Here is a 27,195-nt window from a genome sequence, read left to right on the forward strand (position 1 = left end):
GCGGGACCCTGCCGCTAGACGCGGAGTACCAGATTCACCTTCCACAGTCCGCGCACCGCGGGCACAGCTGCAGATCTGTCCACCCGCCCGCAGCAAAAGTGACTGGGTCCTGCTAGATGCCGAGACACAGCTTGGCAGGAAGAAGTCTTTAGCCAAGCCCCCACGACGCAGGAGCTGAGGCGAACCGGGCCGGACCAGTTTCACCCCTCCCCTCGGACACTACAGCAAGGAGCCTGGGGCCCGCCATAGCTGAGAGGTGACGTCATCGGAGTTCGGCCGGCGGAATTCCTTCCCAGCAGAATCCACTTTAGCAGGTGCGTGACTTCCCATACTGATACAGGCAGCCAGGAAACCTCATTGACTTCTCAGGGGTCGTGTCCGTAGGGAAGCAGAGGGGATCCCAGACCCCAAGGCCCCCATATCACCAGCGGTGACCGCCAGGGTCTTAGCCGCCAGTTTACCACAGCACTGGGGCTTAAAAGGGACACACGGTGGGGCTGCAAGTGTAACTAGACCTCTGGAGAATCACTTCTGGGGAACAGGACCTGGCTGGCAGGCTGACAGGAGGAAGGGGGTTAAGAGCTGGAGAAGTGAAATGGCTCGGGACTGACAAGTCTGAGAGACTCCCAGGAGACGCCCTACAGAGATAGCTCTCGGCAGGTACAGAGCAGACGCTCCACTTGGAGGGCACAGCTCCACCTACTGGAAGAGAAGAAGGAGGATCTCCAAGACTTTAATTTATTTTTTATTTTTTATTTTTTATTTTTATTTTTATTATCTTTATTTTTATTTTTTTGTGGTTGTTGTTGTGGTTGATGCTGCCGATATATTTTTTTTCTCTCTCCTTATTCTCTCCCTGATCCTTTCCCCCCTACTCTTTCTCTCTTTCTATCCCATTTCAAATTTTATTGTTCTTTTCATTCCCCTCTAATCTATCTCTCCCTCCATCCTTTTATCTTTTTAACAGCACCTTCATCCCCTTACCCCCCAACTCTCATCCCAAGCATTACATCTTCCATTGCGTGTAATTGTCTAAATGCAAATAGGTGAATATCTCGAGGCTGTCTATAAGACTCCCAAATACCTAGCTACTAACAACACCCTGATCCAATTGCCCGGTAGTATCCACCTTCAGTGGAGCAATCTCCTAAAGTAGCCAAGACATACTAACCATCGTACCACCAGAGCACCTAACCTAAACATATAGACCTAAGAACAAACAGCAAAACATTATATGCATACAGAACCTAGAAGCCTTATATGAATTGAATGAATCTGCTTTAAAGCACAACAAAGCCCAACATTTCTAGGCATAATCTCCCAACACAAAAGAGAGACAACAGAGATATACAAAGCCAAAACAAATGTATAGGAGAAAGCAGTTACAAAGCAGTCAAACAGAGCTGGATAGCAACGTGAACAATATGAAAAAACAAGGGAAAAAAGGGTTACAAACAATGCAGGACAATCTAAATGTACAAGAGGACATAGCAGAAACAGAAACATGGACAGGGAAAGAAATCAAGGCATACCTAATTCAGATGGAACGGAATATTAGAGAAGACATGAGACAGCAAATCCAAGCATTGAAAGTATATTTTGAAGAGGAACTAACCACACAAATTCAATCAGTAAAGAATGAGCTTTATCAGGAGATAGAGGTGTTAAAAAAAAATCAAGTTTTAATCATAGAAATGCAAGAATCCGTAAATCAGATTAAAAGCGCTAATGAGAATATTACAAACAGACTAGATCAAGTAGAAGTCAGAACATCAGATAATGAAGACAAAGTTTATCAACTTGAAAAGAATATAGTTAACACAGAAAAGATGCTGAAATCTCACGAGCAATCTATCCAAGAGATATGGGATCTTATCAAAAAACCAAATTTGAGAGTCATTGGGATAGAAGAAGGCACAGAGAATCAGTCCAAAGGAATGGATGGCTTACTAAAGGAGATAATACTAGAAAACTTCCCAGAGATGAAAGATGGAATGGATTGCCAAATCCTGGAAGCTTACAGGACCCCAAACATCCAAAACCATAATAGACCAACCCCAAGACACATAATCATGAAGATAGCTAACATACAGGACAAGGAGAGAATACTAAAAGCTACGAGAGAAAAGAAGCAGATTACATTTAGGGGTAAACTAATTAGATTAACGACTGATTTTTCATCACAGACTTTGAAAGCGAGAAGATCCTGGAACAACGTATTTCAAACACTGAAAAATAATGGATTCCAACCAAGAATACTGTATCCAGCAAAACTAAGCTTCAGATTTGACAATGAAATTAAAATATTTCACGATAAACAAAAGCTAAAAGAATTTGCAGCCAGAAAACCAGCACTGCAAAACATTTTGACCACAATATTACAAGAAGAGGAACTGAAAAATAGCGCCCAAAACTAACAGTGGGAGGTATCTCAGTAAAGGGGAAGAAAAATAACCAAAGAGGCAAAACTAACCAATCTAAAATAAATAAATAAATAAACATGACTGGAAGTACAAACCATATTTCAATTGTAACCTTAAATGTTAATGGCTTAAATTCACCAATCAAGAGACATAGGCTAGTAACCTGGATTAAAAAAACAAATCCAACAATATGCTGCCTTCAGGAGACTCATATGATAGAAAAAGACATTCATAGACTGAAGGTGAAAGGTTGGGAAAAATCATACCACTCACATGGCCATCGGAAACAAGCAGGAGTGGCCATTCTCATATCGAATAAAGTCAACTTCAAACCTAAGGTAATCAAAAGGGATAAAGAAGGACACTATATACTGTTAAAAGGAACCATCCACCAACAAGACATAACAATTATCAATTTATATGCACCAAACAATGGTGCTGCAACGTTCATAAAACAAACTCTCCTCAAGTTCAAGAGTCAAATAGACCACAACACAGTAATTATGGGGGACTTCAACACACCACTCTCACCATTGGACAGATCCTCTAGACAAAAGCTGAACAAAGAAACTCTAAAACTTAATAACGTAATCAATAACCTAGACTTAACAGACATATATAGAATATATCAACCATCATCAAGTGGATACACATTCTTCTCAGCAGCACATGGATCCTACTCAAAGATAGACCATATATTATGCCATAGGGCGACTCTCAGTAAATATAAAGGTGTGGAGATAATACCATGCACCATATCTGACCATAATGGAATGAAGCTGGAAATCAATGATAAAAGAAGGAAGGAAAAATCCTGCATCACCTGGAAAATGAACAATATGTTACTGAATGATCAATGGGTTACAGAAGATATAAAGGAGGAAATCAAAAAATTCCTAGAGATAAACGACAATACAGACACAACATACCGGAATCTATGGGACACAATGAAAGCAGTTTTAAGAGGGAAATTCATTTCCTGGAGTTCATTCCTCAAAAAAAGAAAAAACCAACAAATAAATGAACTCACACTACATCTTAAAACCTTAGAAAAGGAAGAGCAAAACAACAGCAAATATAGCAGAAGACAAGAAATAATTAAAATCAGAGCGGAAATCAATGAAATTGAAACAAAAAAAACCATTGAAAAAATTGATAAAACTAAAAGTTGGTTCTTTGAAAAAATAAATAAGATCGACAGACCCTTAGCCACGCTAACGAAGAGAAGAAGAGAGAGAACGCAAATTACTAACATACGGGATGAAAAAGGCAATATCACAACAGACACTACAGAAATACAGAAGATAATTAAAAAGTATTTTGAAACTCTATATTCCAATAAAATAGAAGATAGTGAAGATATCGATAAATTTCTTAAGTCATATGATCTGCCCAGATTGAGTCAGGAAGACACACACGATTTAAACAGACCAATAACAAAAGAAGAAATTGAAGAGGCCATCAAAAGACTACCAACTAAGAAAAGCCCAGGACCGGATGGGTATACAGCAGAATTTTACAAAACCTTCAAAGAAGAATTAATACCAATACTTTTCAAGCTATTTCAAGAAATAGAAAAAGAAGGAGCTCTTCCAAATTCATTCTACAAGGCCAACATAACCCTGATCCCAAAACCAGACAAAGACACTTCAAAGAAAGAAAACTATAGACCAATATCTCTAATGAACTTAGATGCAAAAATTCTCAATAAAATCCTGGCGAATCGAATGCAAAAGCATATCAAAAAAATTGTGCACCATGATCAAGTAGGATTCATCCCTGGGATGCAAGGCTGGTTCAATATACGGAAATCAATAAATGTTATTCACCACATCAATAGACTTAAAGATAAGAACCATATGATTATCTCGATAGATGCAGAAAAAGCATTTGACAAAGTACAGCATCCCTTTATGTTCAAAACACTAGAAAAACTAGGGATAACAGGAACTTACCTCAACATTGTAAAAGCTATCTATGCTAAGCCTCAGGCTAACATCATTCTAAATGGAGAAAAACTGAAGGCATTCCCTCTAAAATCTGGAACTAGACAGGGATGCCCTCTTTCACCACTTCTATTCAACTTAGTTCTTGAAATACTAGCCAGAGCAATTAGACAGACAAAAGAAATTAAAGGCATAAAAATAGGAAAAGAAGAACTTAAATTATCGCTATTTGCGGATGACATGATAATATACTTAACGGACCCAAAAGGGTCTACAAAGAAACTGCTAGAGTTAATAAATGAATTCAGCAAAGTGGCAGGATATAAAATCAATACGCATAAATCAAAGGCATTCCTGTATATCAGCAACAAAACTTCTGAAATGGAAATGAGGAAAACCACCCCATTCACAATATCCTCAAAGAAAATAAGATACTTGGGAATAAACCTAACAAAAGAGGTGAAAGATTTATTCAATGAAAACTACAGAACCCTAAAGAGAGAGATAGAAGAAGATCTTAGAAGATGGAAAAATGTACCCTGTTCATGGATAGGCAGAACTAACATTATCAAAATGGCGATATTACCCAAACTTCTCTACAGGTTTAATGCGATGCCAATCAAAATCCCAATGGCATTTCTTGTAGAAATAGATAAAGCAATCATGAAATTCATATGGAATAACAAAAGACCCAGAATAGCAAAAACAATACTAAGCAGGAAGTGCGAATCTGGAGGTATAGCGATACTAGAGTTCAAACTGTACTACAAAGCAATAGTAACAAAAACAGCGTGGTACTGGTACCAAAACAGGCAGGTGGATCAATGGTACAGAATAGAGGACACAGAAACCAATCCACAAAATTACAAATTTCTTATATTTGATAAAGGGGCTAAAAACATGCAATGGAGGAAGGATAGCATCTTCAACAAATGGTGCTGGGAAAATTGGAAATCCATATGCAACAAAATGAAACTGAATCCCTTTCTCTCGCCATGCACAAAAGTTAACTCAAAATGGATCAAGGAGCTTGATATCAAAGCAGAGACCCTGCACCTGATAGAAGAAAAAGTTGGCTCCGATCTACATATTGTGGGGTCAGGATCCAAATTCCTTAATAGGACGCCCATAGCCCAAGAGTTAATAACAAGAATAAACAAATGGGACTTACTTAAACTAAAAAGTTTTTTCTCAGCAAGAGAAACAATTAAAGAAGTAAATAGGGAGCCTACATCCTGGGAACAAATCTTTACTCCTCACACTTCAGATAGAGCCCTAATTTCCAGAATATACAAAGAACTCAAAAAATTAAACAATAAGATAACAAATAACCCAATCAACAAATGGGCCAAGGACCTGAACAGACACTTCTCAGAAGAAGACATACAGTCAATTAATAAGTACATGAAAAAATGCTCACCTTCTCTAGCAGTCAGAGAAATGCAAATCAAAACCACCCTAAGATACCATCTCACTCCAGTAAGATTGGCAGCCATTAGGAAGTCAAACAACAATAAGTGCTGGCGAGGATGTGGGGAAAAGGGTACACTTGTACATTGCTGGTGGGACTGCAAAAGGGTGCAGCCAATATGGAAAGCAGTATGGAGATTCCTGGGAAAGCTGGGAATGGAACCACCATTTGACCCAGCTATCGCCCTCCTCGGACTATTCCCTGAGGACCTTAAAAGAGCATGCTATAGGGATACTGCCACATCCATGTTCATAGCAGCACAATTCACAATAGCCAGACTGTGGAACCAACCCAGATGCCCTTCAATAGATGAATGGATAAAAAAAATATGGCATCTATACACAATGGAGTATTATGCAGCAATAAAAAATGACAAAATCATTGAATTTTCAGGGAAGTGGATGGCATTAGAGCAGATTATACTAAGTGAAGCTAGCCAATCCTTAAAAAACAAATGCCAAATGTCTTCTTTGATTTAAGGAGAGCAACTAAGAACTGAACAGAGGAAAAGAGCATGAGGAAAATATTAACATTAAACTGAGACGAGTGATAGGAGGGAAAGGGAGAGAGAAGGGAAAGTGCATGGAAACGGAAGGACACCCTCATTTCTATACGAAATCACATATACAAGGTTGTGAGGGGAAAGGGGGGGAAGGGAGAGAATGGAACAACAACAGATGAGATAGAGAGGGAAGATGAGAGGGGAGGGGAGGGGGGATAGTAGGGGATAGGAAAGTCAGCAGAATACAACAGTCACTAATATGGTATTATGTAAGCATTGTGAATGTGTAACTGATATGATTCTGCAATCTGTATTTGGGGTAAAAATGGAAATGCATAACTCATTTAAATCAAATGTATGGAAGATGAAAAAATAAAAAAATAATAAATAAATAAATAAATAAAAAAGTAAAAAAAAAAAGAAAATAAATTAAATACAGAATCTTTAAACATCATAAAAGCTTATAATACTGCATTAAGCTCTACCTTTTGAGCTGATTGTTTGGGTACTAAAAATATAAAAGTTTGATCAGGGGTAACTACTGTTGCTGTACCGTTATTTGACCCATCAGTGAATATATTTGGAGCATTCATGATAGGGGTCTTTCTTGTCATTTTTTGGAAAAACTACAGGATGTTTAGACCAAAAAGACAACAAAGGATTAGATGGTAAGTGATTATCAAATGAAATATTAGATTTACACATGATTATTGCCCAAGTATTTAACTCATTAGCTAACTCATCAATTTGATCCATAGTATATGGAGTAGTAATTTTATTGGGAGAAATCCCAAACACTCCCTTTGTTGCTTTTATTCCTTTGAGTATTAATTGTCCTACAGCCTCAGGATATCTAGTAAGAATAGTATTAGGAGAATAAGATAAATGTATCAACAATAATGGACCTTCTTGCCAAAATACTCCTGTAGGAATATTTTTTGTTGGTAGTACAATAAATAATAAAGGCAAACTTATACCAATTCTATCTAAGTGCATATTTTCCATATATGTTTCAATGATTTTTAATGCCTTTCTTGCTTCAGGCGTTAACATGCGGGGTGAATTTGGATCTGATGGACCTTTTAGGATATCAAATAAAGGTCCTAGCTCTCCTGTTGGTATGCCTAGATAAGGCCTTATCCAATTTATGTCTCCCAATAACTTTTGAAAGTCATTAAGTGATTTGAGTTGATCTACTCATATTTGAATTTTTGGTGGATGGACCATGGTTGAGGATAACAGAACTCCTAAATAATTAATTGGAAGATTTAGTTGGTATGCCTAGATAAGGCCTTATCCAATTTATGTCTCCCAATAACTTTTGAAAGTCATTAAGTGATTTGAGTTGATTTACTCGTATTTGAATTTTTGGTGGATGGACCATGGTTGAGGATAACAGAACTCCTAAATAATTAATTGGAAGATTTAATTGTACTTTATCTATTGCTATCTCTAGATTATAACTTTTTAATAAATTTGTAAGTGTGGCATAACATTCTAGCAATGTGTTTTTATCTTTATGTGCCAATAACATATCATCCATATAGTGAAATATTTGTAGTTCAGGATTTTGATTTCTAAGTGGTTGGATTGCTTTGTTAACATAAATTTGACACATAGTTGGACTATTAGCCATCCCCTGAGGGAGTACTTTCCATTCATATCTCTGATCAGGACCTTCATGATTTAGTGCAGGGATAGTAAATGCAAAATGTGGACTATCCTCAGGATGAATTGGAATTGAAAAAAAACAATCTTTAATATCTATAGCTAAAACATACCAGGTTTTTGGTAAAGTAGACAATTGGGGAATCCCTGATTGAGCAGGTCCCATAATAACCATCTCATTATTAATGGCTCTTAAATCTTGTAATAATCTCCATATACCAGATTTCATTTTAATGACAAAAATGGGAGTATTATGGAGAGATACGGAAGGTGGTATATATCCCTCCGCTAATTGTTGTTTGACCAGGTCATGGGCTACTTGTATCTTTTCTTTAGTCAGGGGCCACTGAGGAACCCACACTGGTCTGTCTGATTTCCAAGTAATTTTGATTGTCTCAATGGCCCTTTTTGAAAACCCAATCCATGTATATTTATTTCTTGATCTATTTGAATTGGTGCTGTCATACCTTGTTCTTGTTCTTTTAATCTTTTTTCTTTCCTAAAGCCTTGTCTAGCCCTAATAGTGGGCACATTAGGACTGATGTTATTTGTTAATGTCAAACCTAATTGATCTAGGACATCTCGTCCCCATAAATTTATAGGAAGATGATCCAATACATAGGGCTGTATAGTTCCTTCACATCCTTCAGGATCCTTCCAATCTAATACCATTGCACTTCTATGGGGATTAGCCGCCACTCCTAGGCCTCGAAGCATTTGAGTGGCTTGTTGTAATGGCCAATGTTTTGGCCATTCTTGACGAGATATGATGCTGAGGATAGCACCTGTGTCCAGCAGCCCATTAAATTTATGTCCTTGAATATTTAGTTTTAGCATGGGGCGAGAATCTAAATTTAAAGACAGCATAGCCCAATCTACACCTGTGGAGCCCAATCCCCTGGTACCTCTTTCTACAGTACGACTGGAAAATTTGTCATGTAGGCTGGGTACTATTAATAACTATGCTATTCTATCTCCTGGTGAAATTACTGATATACCTCTTGGAGAACTAGCTATAATTTTTATTTCACCTTCATAATCGGGATCAATTACCCCGGGACTTATCATAAGTCCTTTTAGTGTAGAAAAACTGCGTCCCAATAATAAGCCTACTGTTCCTTGGGGAAGAGGTCCTTTTACTCCTGTGGGAATGATTTGATCTCCCATCTCTGGAGTTAGTACTGCTCTTGCAGAGGCGCAGATATCCAACCCTGCACTCCCACTAGTTTGTCTGATGAGGGATTTAATGGATAATGTGTCCTGGGCACTACCTTGATGGTGCTGCTGGGTTCCTCCATTGCCCCATATATTTGTGGTTTTGGGCCCCGGAGCATTGGGCCCTCCAGTCCGTTTTTTGGCAATGGAGCCTGATGCCTTTCTCCACGATATTGTGGGTAAACACTTGGTCCTTGTCCGTTTTTTGATAACGGAGTGCCCTCTATGGTGGTTTGAGAACAGCATTCATTAGCCCAATGTCTCCCTCTACGGCATCGTGGGCAAATACCTGGTATTCTATTTCTTTGATACCTAGCTTTGTTAAACCCTCCTCCTATGGGGCAACTCCTTTTAAAATGTCCTATTTGATCACAATTATAGCATGTTTTTGGCCTGGCATCTAAAGCCTGTTGTACTGCTGCTAAGACTTGCCCTTGTTCATTAATGTCTCTACATAATTTAATATATGTGTTTAAATCTTCATGTTTCCATGGTCTAATGACCTCTCTGCAGCAACAATTTGCTTGGTCCTAAGCCAGTTTTTTTATAAATGGCATTGCCTGTTCTGTATCTCCAAATATTCTAGAAGCTATCTGAATAAGCCTATCTACAAATTCAGTGTAAGGTTCATTAGTTCCTTGTATTACCTCAGATAACTGTCCTTGTAAATCTCCATGCCCCTGTAAAGTTTTCCATGCCCTAACCGCATCTACAGCAATTTGTGCATATACACCAGGATCATATTCAATTTGTTGCCGTTGACCCTCATAAGGTCCCTTTCCTAACAACATTTCTAGATTTCTTTGAGGGTAACCGGCTGCTGCATTTCGCCTAGCTGTCTCCTTGCAAAATTTCTCATTGGCAACCTTCCATAACAAATATTGTCCTCCATTTAGCACAGATCGACACATGTTAGCCCAATCTGCTGGTGTCATGTCCAAGTTGGTAATAGATTCGACCATACTTATGGTGAAGGGTGCTTGCGCTCCATAGGTTGTTACAGCCTCCTTTAATTGCTTCACTGTTTTGAAATCTAAAGCACGGTGAATTCGTTGCCCTCCTGCCTGCTCACATACAGGGCATGCTAATCTTTGGGGTCCTGCCTCAGGATTTTGTCCATCAACTACGGGAGTTGAGGGCAGCTCAGCTGTAGGTGGAGCTTTTAGTTGAATTATGCCCTCTGGTGATAGAAGGGAGTTAGTAGCAGCCTCCTGTTGTAATTCCCCGCCTGATGGTTGTTTTTCCTCTAAGCTTTCTTTCTTCAAATTTTCCTTTGTCTGACTAGCTCGAGAGACCTTCTCTTTTGCTTGACCTGACATGTTTTCTACCACAGTCTGGACCTCTAATAATTTACTTAACAGTCTTTTGGTTTGTTTTTTACTAGTTTCTAATCTACTATAAAGGTAACGCAACCCAATAAGATAACATAAAACAAAACCAAAACAGAATGAAACAAAAACAGAGCAAAGACTAGTTGTATCAATTTTCTCTTTCTCAGGGCAGAACAACTTCAAACCTTGAGTCAACCATTTTTCCCAGTTTGCCTGAGAAAATTCTAAGAATAGGCAGCTTGAAACAAAAACAAAATAAATCAAAACAACAACACATTGTTTTTTGAAATGGTCACCCATTCTGTCGCCTTCCCTCAGGGGCGAGCAATTTTACTCACCTCCAAGCTTCAGGCGTTCCCCGTACAGGCCACCAATTGCCGCAGTCTGGCTGGGCACAAGATCACGAGCCACTCAAACAGGAACAAACTTTATATTTGAAATAGCCGCCAATACCCCGAACGCGCCCGGGAAGATTCCCGATCCACACACGCAGCGTTCTCCCGGTCTCCTCCCGGAACCCCAGAGCAAGTTCCTCCCCCGGAATTCCCTCCTACTGCACTTTTCCAGCCAATGGGAACTCTCCAGGAGTCCCGCAGCAGCAGGCCGAGGTGAACAGCAGGAGTCCGATATCCATATGAATGTAATTTTTAATATAATCATATCATCTCAATGGCTAGCTGGCATCACCTTTCAATCAAAAATGCTATGCATCATATTAATTGACTGTGGCTCTTAGCACTCAAACAACAACTCTTTGTTGAAAATCAGTCACTTTTGAAGTCTTGAGCATATAGAAGAGAATGAAATTTTCTATTTTAAATGTAGGAATATGGATACTATATATAAAAGTTAATATATCACAGTGGTATGTATTATAAAGTTGAATAAAGTCAGGTAAAGACTATAGAGATTGTGTGTGATGGTTTTGGGGGAATTATATTTTATAGAGGGTTTTTGAGAAGGTGATTTTTGATCAATACCTAAAGATAACTAAGGAATGAGCCATGCAGACACCAGGAAGAAGATTTCAAGCAGAAGATCATGAGAGTCCTGACATAGGAATTTGCTTTGTGTGTTAAAAATAGCATCCACAATGTTGAAGCCAGATTTAAAGTTAGGTAGTCAGTGTAGTTAGGTAAATTGGGTCTAATATTATATCCAGTGAAATCTAAAATGGAGGCCATGCTGAGAATGATTCTGGAAATGCAGGACAACTCATGGAATGTTAATGAAGTCCCAAAAAGGCTAGGCCAAAGTCCACCCCGAAGAAATGTTAATGGAGCCCAGGAAACAGCCCCCAACAGATTTGGAGATAGCTGATCCCAGAGAAGTGATAAACCCATCCCAAAAGTGATAATTAAGTCCTTCCTGCCCATTTGGCCCACCTGTGTCCTAACCCTTCCCCCTTGCATTCCATCACCAAACCTATAAAAAGGGGAACACATTTGCCCGCCAACTGGATTCCACCTCTTGGGTCCCCTTCTTCCTCCGGGAGAAGTCTTTTCTGCTGTCCTTTAATAAACTTCTAATTTCTACTCTGACCTTGCCTCGGTGTGTGCTTTTCTGGTGTTATTCTTCAACATCGGGGAAGCAAGGACTCATCACCGGCCAACAGCGGTAACAACGTGATATAAACCTGGAAAACAGTGACTGAGAGGGTACTGAAGCCATGAGGTCTGAGACATGTCAAGGAGTTTTGGCAATGGGTTTGAGATTTTACTCTAATTAAAATGGGAAGTGAAGATTTAAGATATGCAAAAGAATCTTTTAGAGAGTTTTTTTTGCTAAATTTTCTGAAATTTCTCAAATAAAGAATTCTATTGCCAGTTCTAGTTAATGTAAATTAACATACAAAAGTGGAAAGAATTAAACTTTTTTGCATTAAATAGATATGTATATTTTGGGGAGGAATATGATTTTTTAGAAGTAAATGATAGCATCTTAAAATCTTTTTTCTGTCTCATACCATGTGATCTTGGCCCAATTTCCCCAACATCTTTGAGTCTCAGTTTCTTTATTCCTAGCACAAACATAATAGTCTCTGATTTATAATTATGTTAATAACTAAGCCATTTTTGTCACACAGTAAGCATTTAAAAATAATTGTGGCTATAATAATTCCATTGGTTTGTTTTATAATATTGTTCCATAATGAACAGATTAGATTACAATCTAATTGTAATTAGAACAGATTAAATTGCATTCTGTGGAATATGGAAAACATTAATATTAACTAATATACTGAAAATTTTGATATTTCTAGGATCTAAAAAATAAATCAATTCACATAAAATTTTAATTTTGGATTGCCTAACCTGTATTCAGTTTAATCAGTAATTATTTTTGGTTCATATAATATACATTTGATAATACCTTATTTGTCCTTGTCTCACTCTGGCATCTTGTCAATAATAAATGTTCAATAAGTGCTTGGCATACACACACTTAAAACTTAAAATTTAAAATGGGAATTTAAAATGGTGTGGCCTCTAATAAAAACAAGATGGTTTTTATTAATATTAAATAAAAACTCCTCAAATGGTTAGATATAGAATCACTGTATTATCTAGAAATTCCCTTCTAGGTATTTATTCAAAAAAATTGAAAATAGGGACCTTAACAGACACTTGTGTTCCATTGTTCATAGCAAGATTATTTATAATAGCCCCCAAATGGGAACAACTCAAATGTTTATCAAAAAGGAGTAAACACAATGTGATATATACATAAAATATGATGTTATTCAGCCTTAAAAAAGAATGCAAAGTTATTGTTAAGTGGGTACATAGTGCAATATTCTGGAAATGAATACTGGTGATGGTAGCATAACAGTGTGAATTTACATAAAACCATGAAATGGTACTCTTAAAATGGTGAAACTGATAAATTTTATGTTTTGTATATTTTACTTCAGAAGTTTGTTCAGAAGTTTTAAATAGTAAAGTATCTGTAAAAGTAATTTTAGATAGTTCCCAAATGAATACAATGGCTTATTTAGTGATACATGTTGGGTTATTCCATTCTGTATTAAAAATTTATTATATATTATGGATATTCTCCTAGTTAATTTCCCAAGGATTCTGTGGTAGCTATGCAGGATTTTAGTCTGTAACATTAATTTAGTACCTCTTGCTCCAGAGATTGCTGCAGAGATGGGTAGTTGCCCAGGACTAGGACAATACATTAGGGGGTCACTGTTAATGTCAACAGAAGGGGCATAGAACTATCCTGATGACTGTGAGATTCCATTCTCCATAAAACGGAAAGTTAACAGTTCTAAGGGTATATTTAAAACCTAGTATCACAAAGCATAACCAACTTTTACAAAAACTATGTCCCAGCTAAATTCCCTGCATGTTATGAAGGATTAAAGCCTCACCTGTCCTCAGAAAAGGTGTCAGCGCTTTGGGATGTTTTTGTTTAAAAATAGCTCTAGAGCTACTGCTAAAATCATTGACAAAGAGGAGACACATGCGAAACTATATATATAAAATCACTGTGTTTTGTTTCCCTTTGTTTTATATATTAATGAAGAATCATGCTGTGTGTATTCCTAAATTCATTTAATCTATACTCTATAGTTATATATTATAATACTCTATAATCCAGAACATTTGAAATAGAGAGTGTTCCCTCCTTTCCAGCCCCCTTGTTAAAGCAAAGGAGTCATCCAAAGTGAAACAGTTTCCCCCAATCTGAAACCATATCACCTTTGCTGGAGGTGGGAAAGAACAAAATAGCTGAAGTTATTTTGGTCAATTTTTTTTTCCTGCTCAGTAAGTTCAGGCTTGCATCCTTTCTTCTGCCTTCTACTACTTCATTATCTGCTGGTCAAAAAAGAAACAGCACAAATAAAGTAAAATAACAACAACAAAAAAATAATATGGAGATAAATACTTGGGTCAAATACAGTAATTTTAAAGAAATAGTGTTTAAGTTCTGGTTTGGAATTTTTCATACTACAGTATACCCCAAATTCACTCTAGATTAGCTTTTTTAAAATGAAAGATTTCAAATCTAAGGAGAATTATGAAGTGGAGTTTAGGAGATAAAATTGCTTTCTATGAATTTATGGAAAGGAAGTTATATTAGATCAGATACAAAACAGGAATCTGGTTGTTATAAATCTTAAGATTTCAAAGCATTTGACCACTGTCGTCAGCACAAACGGCCTAATTATGGAGAAAAAAACTGATGAAAATTGTCATATACTTTTCTAACTAGTGCTTTGGTGAATTAGAAAAAAATTAAATTCAAGGGGAGATAAATGGTTGAAACTTTCACCAAAATAAATAGAAGAGGAGTGACTGGAAATAAAACCAAAAAAAAGCATTGAGGAAACATGCAACCAGCCATTGTTAAGGATTTTAGATAAAGGTGGTTTCTCATTGTCCATGGGGATTTTGAGCAATAGTTGTGTGTACACGGCTTCCTGTTTCCTACAGACAAGATAGTTCTGAAACCTAATGACAAAACTAATGAATTATTTCTCTGAAGAACTGGAAACAGAAGGAGAAATGTGTGGGCAGTGAGCAGTAATTATTCTGTTTCTTCGGAAGATAGTTTAAAATTATTAACAATTATTCCTTTCAGCACTGGGGCAAATGTAAGAGTATGTGGAAAGAGTGGGCCAGAGAAGGAGATCTGAGGTTCCACTGGGAATCTCCCAACAGAAACCATCCATGGTGACTCAAGGCTGGGGTAATATCACTTCATTTGTAACCGCTCTTCAATCATATTTTCATATACATGCATTTGTTATGCAAACACAATTATAATAATAGCAATGCTTCTAAAAGAAACATGTTCACTCCAAACCCCACCTCTTAAATCATTGCTAAGTTGGTGTGTTATTTTTCCTCATTCTGTTAAGATGTTTGTTCCAATCATCCATGCCATTTTAAAATAGTCAGAATCACTTCATAAATGCAATTTTGTAGTAAGAGTCTTTCCACTCCAGTTTTTATGAGAATTATCTCCTCTTCCTAACAGTTTTTATATAATGTAAAAAATGTCTATAACTTTCTGTTTCTTTAGTGTTGAATTATTATGTTTAATCAATTTTTTTGTAATCATAAATAATTCTAAGAGCATCTCTAAAGTCCTTTTTAGAGAAGAATTATCTTTATAAAAAATATGTTGCAAATACCTAAGGTTAGGTGAGGCATTGAGGCTTTATCTAAGAATAAGGCATCTGAGAAGACTGCAGAATTACATCAAAGAGACAAAGGGGAGAAAGTATTGATGATGCCAGTAAGAAATGAAGGCAGTAAGGAGAAGAAAGAACTGGGAGAAGAGTCAATAATACTAATATGCTCATCATAGTTTAGCTGTTTTTCTTTTTGTATTATTTCTTTAGAAATTAAGATAAAATTTATTCGTGTTTTCTAATAAAAAGTATCAATTTTTTTCTAAGAGAGCTTCTCATTGATATTACTACCAATATAAAACAAGAACAATCAAGTCTTCCAAATATTATTAATCACCTCCCTATGTTACAAAATATTTAAATGCATCCCATAGAATCTATCATGGTGAACACAGATAGAGGAAAAAAGACTGCCTGAATTGCACTGGATATAAAGAGAACCAGGAAAGTATATGCTGACTACAATTATATTTGCTATTTGCTTCAGATTTTGTAATAACTTGTGATTGTGTTATTTGCTAGATTTTTTTTTTTTCTGTAGAAACCATGCCCCATTCGTTCACATAGTTACTGTGAGAGTTATCATTATTGCTATGTACTTTTATCCTTGGCCACACTCGGCAGGGCCAGAAATGACACCTTGAAATATTTGGGTTATTGAGTCCATTTATAGGTGAAAATTGGAAGCAACTTATCCCTGTTTCCAAGACTGTATTATGCAAGACACATGGGTTATTGATTGTGTGTTTTATTATGCAGAGAAGGAAATGAAGCTTGTTTGTGTAGAGGTCACAAAAGGGTAAGATCTACAGAGAGACACAAATATGGGCAATGGAAAAACAACTTGATAGCAGTGGAGTTCATTGTTCCATGACTTTTATGCTGTTTAAATCTAGGGTTGTTTCATCATCTCTACCCTTGAGGCCTCTTGTTTAAATAATACACTTTAAATATACAATTCTGTAGTGCATTTTTCTTACTGTACTGTGATCTGTTATAGAATCTCATCCCAGAAATACACTGTTTCCCAGAAGTGAACTTTGCTCCTGGTTAAATCTCCACTAATAATCTATTAATTCTATTAATCCTTTGCTCTTGGAAAAATAATTATCTGAGAAATCTCAGAAACTTTCTCAAATCTGAGAAATCAGAATTTTTCAGAAATATATCATAATTTTTATTACTTTGTTACACTGTTCATTTTTTTTTCTTCAGATTACTTAAGGGGAATTACTGAGCAAAATGTAAAGATTTGATTTAGTATGGAATAGCCATTTCCTATTTTTCTGAATTTCATCTCTATTGTTATTCTATCTCTGGACTTGTTGCCTCTTTTGTTTGTGTCTCTTGTGTTTCTCTGCTTTTGGTTACCTGACTGTATGTAGCCCATTTGGAAGTTAAGAGGAGACTACCTACAAAACTGAAAAGAAGCTTTCCATTATTTGGTCAGAATTAAACAATGCAACTCTAATTGGACTTTATGGTGGTTCCTATATACCACAGTAAAAGTCAAAATAAGCAAACAGAAAAAAATCCCCTGACTATAGCAGCTTGGAATTATAATTAACAAATTCTTTCCTTTCTTTCTTCCTTCTTTCTTTTTAAAAATTAATTAAGTTATTTTAATTAGGTATATATGACAGCAGAATGCATTTTGATTCATTGTACACAATTGCAGCACAACATTTCATTTCAGTGATTGTACATGATGTAGTGTTACATCATACATGCAGTCATACATATACCTAAGGTAATGATATCCATTTCATTCTACCATCTTTCTTGCCCCCATGCACCCTCTCTACCCCTCCCTCCCCTTTGCCCAATCACAGTTCCTCCATTTTTCTCATGCATCTCCTCTCCCCAATATGGATCAGCATCCACTTATCAGAGAGAACATTTGACCTTTGGTTTTTTTGAAATTGACTGACTTTGCTTAGCATGATATTTCCAACTCCATCCATTTACCTACAAGTGCCATAATTTTATTCTCTTTTGCTGCTGTGAAATATTCCATTGTATGTGTATATGTATATGTGTGTGTGTGTGTGTGTGTGTGTGTGTGTGTGTGTACATTCTTTATCCATTCATCTATTGAGGAGCATCTAGGTTGCTTCCACAGTTTAGTTATTGTGAATTCAGCTGCTATGAACATTGATGAGGCTGCATTACTATGGTTTGCTGAATTCCTTTGGGTATAGATTAGGGCCCAGACTTGACTTCCTTAACAAGATTCCTAAAGCGCAAGAAATAAAATCAAAATTAATAAATGGAATGGAATCAAACTAAAAAGCTTCTTCTTGGCAAAAGAAATAATCAATGAGGTGAATAAACAGCCTACATTTTGGGAGCAAATTTTTGCCACACATGTCAGATAGAGTGCTAATCTCCAGGATATTTAAAGAACTCAAAAAACTTAACACCAAAAAAACACAAACAACCCAATCAATAAATGGGCTAAAGAGCTGAATAGACATTTCTCAGAAGAAGATATACATTTGATCAACAAATATATGAAAAACTGTTAAACATCTCTAGTAATTAGAGAAATGCAAATCAAAACTATTCCAGGATTTTATCTCACGGCAGTCAGAATGGCAGTTATCAATAGTATAGTCAACAATAAATGTTGGAGACAATGTAGGGGAAAAAGGCACATTCATACATTGCTGGTGGGATTGCAAATTGGTGCAACCAATCTGGAAAGCAGTATGGAGATATTCCTTAGAAAACTTGGGATGGTACCACAAATTGACCCAATTATCCTTTATCCTTCCTTCTTTTTTATGCATGTACTCCCCAACACACACAGTCTATAAAGTTGTAGATAACAATCCTAGTTTTCAGAATTAACCATGTCAAGAACCACTATTGTGATCTCTGATGTTTAGTAATATCTTTGGGGACTGATTTAGTTTTCCCTCTGCATTATGAGATATGTTGGAATATCAGCATAAAAAATAATATTTAGAGACCAGTAAGTTAGATCTTTTGACTACCACCAGGTAGCTAAGTGACTGATTTGCATTTATATCTTATATATATGTATATATATAGTCTAAATAATGTATAGCATGTATTTATAAAATTGGTAATTTTTCAAAAATGAGCAACTATGCATGCAAACTATGCAGTATGAATGAAGATAACTAAATTTTTATTTACATCATTTACAATGTGAAGGAAGTTAGGAGAAATTTTTGGCTTCAAGAAACAACAGCATTTCTTTTTAACTGAAATGAAGATTTCCCTTCTGTGTGTCCTCATGGAGAGGATACTATATAAATGTTTACAAAGTGTGCTTAACTACATATTGAAAATTTCTGCAGTAGTGGTTTGTGAAGTGATTAAAAAAATGGAGTTTTCATACATGTTTCAAATTTTTATACCACCCTTTATAATCTGAGTGATTTTGAGGAAATCACTAAATTTTTCTTGGTTTAGTTTCCTCATTGTTAAAATATGGGAAATAATGGTGTCTAATTTAAGCATTTTTTTGTGAGGATTAAATAAAATTTTATACATGTGATTATTAAAATACTACTGGTCATATAGTAAACAAAATAACAGACTATTATTATTACTGACATATATTAAAACACTTATGTTCAAAAATGGTAATCTAGTGCCAAACTATTTTATTCTTACAGTAAGTTTTTGGGCAAGCCAAAGATTTCAGTGTTCTATGACAATTAGACTTACCCCAGGGAGATACTTTAGAGTAAATGAATGAATGGACACTCAATCTTTGTTTCACATGGTTATCCATAAAGTAGTCTTCTTTATCAGTTTGTGATAAGTATTGCTCTGTAGTGACTTTGTAGTTAAATTCTTCATCAGGTACTTGGGAATACAGCTATTTTTAAGTTATTAGTAAGGAGTAAAACTCATGGTTGATGTTGATGTGGTAAAGTAGATTTCAAGGTGAGAAGCTTAATAAACCCATATATATATAATATAAACCCTTTATCTCTGCATGAAGATGGGTTGAGATTACCTATGGGACATATTAATATTCTTTATAATAAAGAATATCATATTATAAAATAAAATATAATGTGGTGTTTGGTTCAGTTTCACATTCAAACTTCCAAACTCTAAATCAAAAGAGCAGAGGTGCAGACATTTTAGTTTTCAAAGCAGATGTAAATAAATGCTCACCTCAGCCATAATTAAAATCTCAGTGAAATATTCATGGAATAGTTGACCTTGAGCAATATTCCTTTCTTGTTTGTGCTCCAATGTATGCCAAAGTAACTAGATTTAACATATTGTGTAGGTTTATTTATTTAAGAGTCACTTGGCAGTTAGAGAATATATACACAAAATAATAAATATGGTTATAAAATATTTTATGGTGCAGTTTGTTTAGAAATACTCTGGTAGCTCTCTATAGAATAGATTTTGGAAGATAATGTTGAACTTAGTGTGTGATGATTACTATTATTTTTTTTTTTTGCCAACTTGACTGTGCTTAGGTATACCCAGATAACTGGTGAAACATTATTTCTAAATGTATCTTGGAGGGAGTTTCCAGAAGATATTAGCACTTAAATCTATATACTGATTAAAAATATTATTCTCACAAATGTGGTAACCATCATCCCCCACTTAGGGCCCAAATACAAAAAGACATGATAGATAAATTGCTCTCTTTGCTTGAGATGGACCATCCACCTTCTGTCCATGGACATCCGTGCTCCTGCTTCTCAGTCCTTGAGCCATAGACTGGGACTATAGCACTGGCTTTCTTAGGTCTTCAATTTGCAGACATTAGATTATGGGACATTTTAGCCTCCATGATTGTGTGAAATAATCCCTCAAATAAACCTTTTTTTTTCTGTGTATATACATCCTTGATTGATAAAGTTCTCTATTAAGAACTTTATTCTATAGAGATGTAGATTAGGATGCCATAGCAAGGACATAGGTGAGAAGTTTATGGCTCAAGGTGAATCCTCTCAAGGACTTGTGAAAGAGAGAGAACTCACTAGATTAATTCTTAATCCTAGTCTTCATATCCTCAGGTTCGGCTAATTCCCCTTAATAAATGTGGAAAATGAAAATTAAAAGATCATCAAAGAGATCTTTTATATCTTAAGAGTAGACATGTGCTTTGACAAGGGCAATGCACATTTTTAAAACAAATCACACAAAGCTTGCCAGGGAACTGACTGGAATCAGAAAGATGCATTTTCAGCAGCATAAGCCTGGTAACAGTCCCTCTGCAGTTGACACAGATAAGAATGGCCAAACTATTCTTTTTGCCAATTCTATTCTCAGAAGCCTGGAGATATAAAAGTCCACAAAACTATGAAAGGGAATAGATGATTCCTTTGAAGACTAAGTCTTGCTGGAAAATCGTATCAGTAAAAAAGAAACCATAGTTATTGAAACCATAGTCCTCCATTCTAGGGAACTGACTATACTAGAATAAGGAAAACTATACTTGAAACCATAGTCCTCCATTCTAGGGAACTGACTATACTAGAATAAGGAATCCATATATTCATATTGACCACATGATATTATTAAGAGGTATTGCCAATGCAGAGCAGTCTTGGAAAGCAGATGAGGTAATATTTGCCAAAGTATTAATTTTAAATCCAGAAGCTATTTAAAAACTGTAAAGGGTCTGAGATTTCATCTTTCAAACTAACAAGTTAGTCTGCTATAATACCATGGACACTGACTGGCAGGAGATATGTGACTCTAGACAAAGGATTTTATTACCCTTAATACAGCGAGAAGCATGAATTTCATATTCTATTTGATCTCATTGCCTTATTCCCTACTGAGTTCTACAGGAGCAGTGTAGCAGTGGACCAAGATGAGTTCTGTGTACATAATTTGTTCGTATCACAGGTGAGAGACTTCATGCTTAGGAAACCCCAGTCTCTCATAAGATGGCTGCAAGTAAACCTGCTCAATCTTTGCTCTGAAGAAAGACATTATTTTCACACTGACAGGAAACAAACCAGCCATTGCCTCAGAGGAAAACAGTATCTCCACCTTTTAGTGGTTGTTTGTTAGTCGTTCTTAAAAGATAATCCTGAAGATGATCTGCCAGGAATATTATTCACAAGTCACAGAGAAACATGAGAGACCCTCGGAGAATTCTGTCCAAACTTATTTGTAAAGAAAGCTATGGGCTGGGGCTGGGGCTCAGTGGTAGAGTGCTTGCCTTGCATAGGTGAGGCACTGGGTTCCATAAAAATAAATAAGCACCACATAAAATAAATAAAGAAAGAAAGATTGAAAGAAAGAAAGAAAGAAAGAAAGAAAGAAAGAAAGAAAGAAAGAAAAGAAAGAAAGATTAAAACTACATATGTATTCAAATATAATTTTTACTGTGGTAAATTTGTCATCATTATAAAAAATTAATCACTGCCAACTTGAAGCTTTAGAAAGACATGATAATGGAAATCCTTAAAAGAAAATTCCTGTCAGATTAGGATCTTTATAATGCCTTGTGGCATAATTATATCCCATTTAATCAATTGTGTTCACAATCTATTTTATATGTTTATATTTTGCCTATGTTGGGCTCTCCCAGATTATTCAACTGAGAACAGACAAGGGTTCTTTTTTAGAAAGAATGTGTTGAATTAATGTGTTGAAACCAGCTGACTTAGTTCAATCGCGCTGCTATAACAAAATCTCTGAGCCCGGGAAATTTATAAAGAATAGAAATTATTTTTCATAGCTGTGGAGGCTGGGAATCCAAGATGAAGGTACCAGCAGGCTCAGTTTCTAGTGAGGCTCTGGATTCTGTTTCCAAGATGGTTCATTGTTGCTGCAGCCTCAGGAAGGAAGGAACCATGTGTCCTTAGAGGGCAGAGAAGTGGGAGAGCAAGAGAGGCAAACTTTCTATGATGTTTCTTTTATAAAGTCCTTTATTCATTCATGAGAGCAGATTCTCATTCCTTGATCACTTCTCCAGTTGCCTCAGCTTTTAATACTCTCCTTTTGGGGATTAAGTTTTTAATGTGACTTTTGTTGAAGACACTATCTTTTAAACCTATCACAAGCTCAGCCAACTTTGCTTATGAGGATTCCATTCTCTCTTTTCTATTCACCTCCAGTCTACTCCACTTGTTTTATCATTACATATAAATATACAGAGTAAAGGTCCTATAGGAGCAGTTGAAGGGATAACAATTGAGGGGACCATAGTATTTTTGTGGTATTGATATAATTTATGAGATTGTTGGAAATGACATACAAAAAACACAAATAGCATGTCCTAGAGATTTTCCTGAATAATATGTCATATTCTTTTCACTGACCTTAGGAAAGATACTTCATTATTTGTATCTTAAATACTATTACTAAAGAATATCTTTGTAGGGTTCTTATTATGAATCTCAGTGTTATAGTTCATAATCATAATTTATCGAAATTAACTTTGGATTTAACTTTAGCTTCATCATAGCTTTTTATGTTGGTTCAGGAACTGGGAGCTACATGTAGTCCTGTTATTCTTACTATCCCCTGGTTAGCCCTGCTTTACATGAACCACAATTATCACTTTCTCTTATGTCACTTTTCTCTCTGTCTGACCTGGTTAGTCAGTCAATGCTAATGCTTTAATTTAAATTGTTGTTATGGAGAAATTAAAGTTAAATTTATTTTTTTTTTACTGCATAAAGAAGCAGAGTTCTTGTATTTGTGAAAGGCTAACTTGAAAACTTTGGAAAGATATGATAATGGAAATCCCTAAAAGAAAATTGTTCTCAAATTAGGACTAGATGAATCCAATGTAAATGATCAGATGGATAAATTAATAGAGGTGGAACTGCTGCATCAAAGGGTGTGAATTATTCTAAGCCTCTTGATATGGGTTTCTGAATTAATTTACAGAGCTTATTCCAATTTAAATTTCCTCCAGGTAATTTATCACATAGGACTGAGCAATAAATATTGACATTTCTATGATCTTTGTCAAAATTTTAGGTAAAAATAGTATCTTACTCTTTTAATGTACATTTGGTTATAAGAGGATCATTTCCCTATTTGGTTATTGATCTCTTTTCAGTCTCCTCTTATGAATTGCCTGAACTCTGCAGTGTTCAGAAAGATAGCAATTGTGATTTCTCTTATTTGCATAGTTAAAGCTACCTTGTTTACTTTTTAATTTTGCTTATGGTGTTTTCAGATGATTAACAAAACAAATTTAGTTAATTTGTTTCCTTTGTTATTTCTCTAATCCTCCCTTACTGCCTTCTTTTACATTAAGTAAAAAAAATTGATTGTTTTAATTTTTTCATTGTTTATTTTGTTATATTTGAAGACTTCTTTATAAATGGACTTGGAAATTAAAATTAATGCCGTAAAACCATATTATTCAAACCAATAAAAGCTCAATTTTAATAAAATACATAACCATATAAAGATTTACTTATATGTTTAAATATATGTTGATACATGTCAACATATTTATATATTGATATTTATTGATATAATTTCATTTTCTCCTTTTTAGTTTTTTTGCAAATTTTATTCTCGCGCATTACAGGCCAATCAACAGTATTTTATAGTTATTGCTGTATGAAATTGTCTTTGAAATCTAATAGTAGAAAAAAATCTCAAGTGGAAATACATTTACTCTTTTTATTTTTACCTATGTATGTAAGTATGCTTTTTGTGTCTTTGTGTATATTCAAATCAATGTTGAGTGTTCTTTTCATTTTGTCTGAAGTCTTTCCTTGTATATTTCTTGTAGGTTATTATATGGGAAAAAATCTCCTCAGATTTTATTTTTCTGGAATATCTTGAATTTATGACTTTTGAAAAATAGTTTTGTCTAGCGTAGAAATCCTGGTTCACATTCTTTTTCTTTCAGTCTTTGAATAAGTACTCTCACTACTTTCTGACCTGCATAGTCTCTGATAAATGAGGGTGGTGATACTAAGTATCTCTTGTATATGATAAATTAGGGTAGTGATACTAAGTATCTCTTGTATATGATGATTCACTTTCATTTTTGACATTTTGATTATGATATGTCTATGTGTGGGTCTCTTTGAATATCATCTACTTATACCTTATTGAAATTCAAGAATGTTTACATTAAACATTTTTATGAAATTTGGGTTGTTTTTGAACATTATTCCTTCAGATATTCTTTATGTCTTTTTCTTTTTTTCTCTTCTCTTCTTGAGACTTCCATAATACATATGTGTTGTATGCTTGTTCATATACCCTGCTGCTCTGCAACTCTATTTACCTTTCTATTCATTTTCTTCTTGTTTCTTAGACTAAATATCAATTGACCTTTTTTCAGCTGGCTTATTCTGCCAGCTCAAATCTTCTCCCATAGTTAAATTCCATTCCTATTATTTTACTTTTTAATTCAAGAACTTACGTTTGTTCTCAGACTTTAAGTCGTCAGACAGTGTTTTTTAGTAGTTGGAGCACACACACATACGTAAAAATGTGCATAAAAATGCAGCACCTAAACTTCTTCAGCCATAGTTTCTATTGACTACATTTTTTCCTGAATATAAGCTATCCTTTTTCCTTTCTTTGTGTGTCTTCTAATTTTTGTGGGAAATAGGATAATTTAAATAATGTGATATTGAAAATTTGGACATCATGATTCCTCACTCCCATATTTGTTGTTGTTGCTGTATTCAGTTAGTCTTTTCTTGACTTTCTTGGAATAAATCTGTAAAATCCAAAATTTTTGTTGTGTATAGCAGCCATGGAAATCTCTGTTTCATTAGCTCAGTGGTCATTTAATGGATTTACTCAGATTTCACTAAAGGTATTGAATCTGTATGTCCTCTAGTCTTTGCAGCAAGACTCTCTCTCTCTCTCTCTCTCTCTCTCTCTCTCTGTGTGTGTACATGTGCATTGTTTGAATTCATTGTTTTATAAGTTGAAAACTCAGCCCTAGTCTTCACTTCCTGCTTTGTAGAGACTTGTGTTCAGCCAGAGGTAAGGGATTACAGTCTTTTAGGATTGTTTCTAGTCATGCGTTGTTCTGGACATGTGCACAGGCTTCTAGATCCTTAGTTAAATAACTTTGTAAGAATTTTTCATTCCCCATCTTCCTTAAAGTTTTAAAACTTTTAAAAGGTTGTTATTTGACTGTTTGCTTCAGCTAGTATTGTTGCTCAGGCAGATGTGATATACAGGTATCACTGATTGTTTTTGAAAAATACCCTGGGAGTAGCACTTATTTCACTGAGTGAATGCTGATTCCCACAAAACAAAGACACACTCTATGGATGGAGGTTCTCTAAGGAGATGCTACACAAGGCAAACAATGACAATTCTTTGTGTATTATTTTTGGGAGATTTCCAGTAGAGGCTAGACTATTGATTCTTACCAACAATGTGGTTGCAAAAATTCAGCCTTCACATATAATATGCAGGAGCTGTGAAAGGGAAGGGGGTGGAAATAGGAAAAATTAAAACACCAAAGATATAGCTACCATTATCAAAATTAAGCTATTTTTTCTTCAGAAAATGCTCTTTAGAATGTTGCAACCCTTTGGCTAAGAAATAGCCTGAGTTCTGAAAACATCGATGTTGACAATTTTTGCCAGTGTTCTGCATTTGTGTTAAGAGTAGACTTATTTTTCAATTAATGAACTCTTGAGTGGTATTCTCTTAACTGGAATTTTTTTTCTTACCACTTATTTCTCCTCACAATCTACTCTTTACAGAAAAATCTAAGTGAGTTTGTAAAACTATAAATTAAATAATATTTCTCCCCTGACTAAAACTCTTGAATAGAATTTTATAATATTAAAATAAAATATAAATTCTTAACTATGATTGACAAAACATTTTTACTTTAAAATATTTTTTGTAAAAGAGGTGAAAAAGCAGCATTCAGTCTGGGAAAAAGCATTGTAGATTGCTATGAAGTTGATATCTATTTCAAATACACAACATTTTGGGGAAGGAGAGGTGTGAGGGGCAGAGTGTTGTTTTTGGTTAATTCATACAATGGTGCTAGAAATCTCTCATCTTTGATTATTTTGGTCCTGCTGGGCCTTTGACAACATGTTTCTTTCCGTTTGAAACCACATCTTCCTGGTTTCTGGCAGCCTATCATTCTGTAATACATTATTTTCCTCTTAACATCAGGAACCTGTTTATAGCGATATCTAAATTTTACTCTATTATCATAAACAAGGATTTGCATGACCCAAGTGAGTCTTCCATTAAGGAAGTGATCATTGTCCAATTTTGAGGAACATAGTCAACTCCTTATGCTCAGTTCCTTCAGAGTCAGGCTCAGCCATAGTGTTTAAGTTTCTCTAAGGCAGTGCATTCCCTTGCTAATTTGAATCTGGCTGTGGAACAAAGCAGGTGTACATAAAAAAAGGTTTCAGAAATTTTGGACCTTTGGGAGAAATAATGACAGGCAATTTTTGCTCTAGAGAATTTTCTCTGTTGGCCAAGGCTATATGAGAACTGTATTATATATTTTACTTTGTTTTCTGTACAGTCATTTTTCCTATATATTTTTCT

Source organism: Callospermophilus lateralis, chromosome 8 (assembly GCF_048772815.1).
Source record: "Callospermophilus lateralis isolate mCalLat2 chromosome 8, mCalLat2.hap1, whole genome shotgun sequence".
Classification (NCBI taxonomy): domain Eukaryota; kingdom Metazoa; phylum Chordata; class Mammalia; order Rodentia; family Sciuridae; genus Callospermophilus; species Callospermophilus lateralis.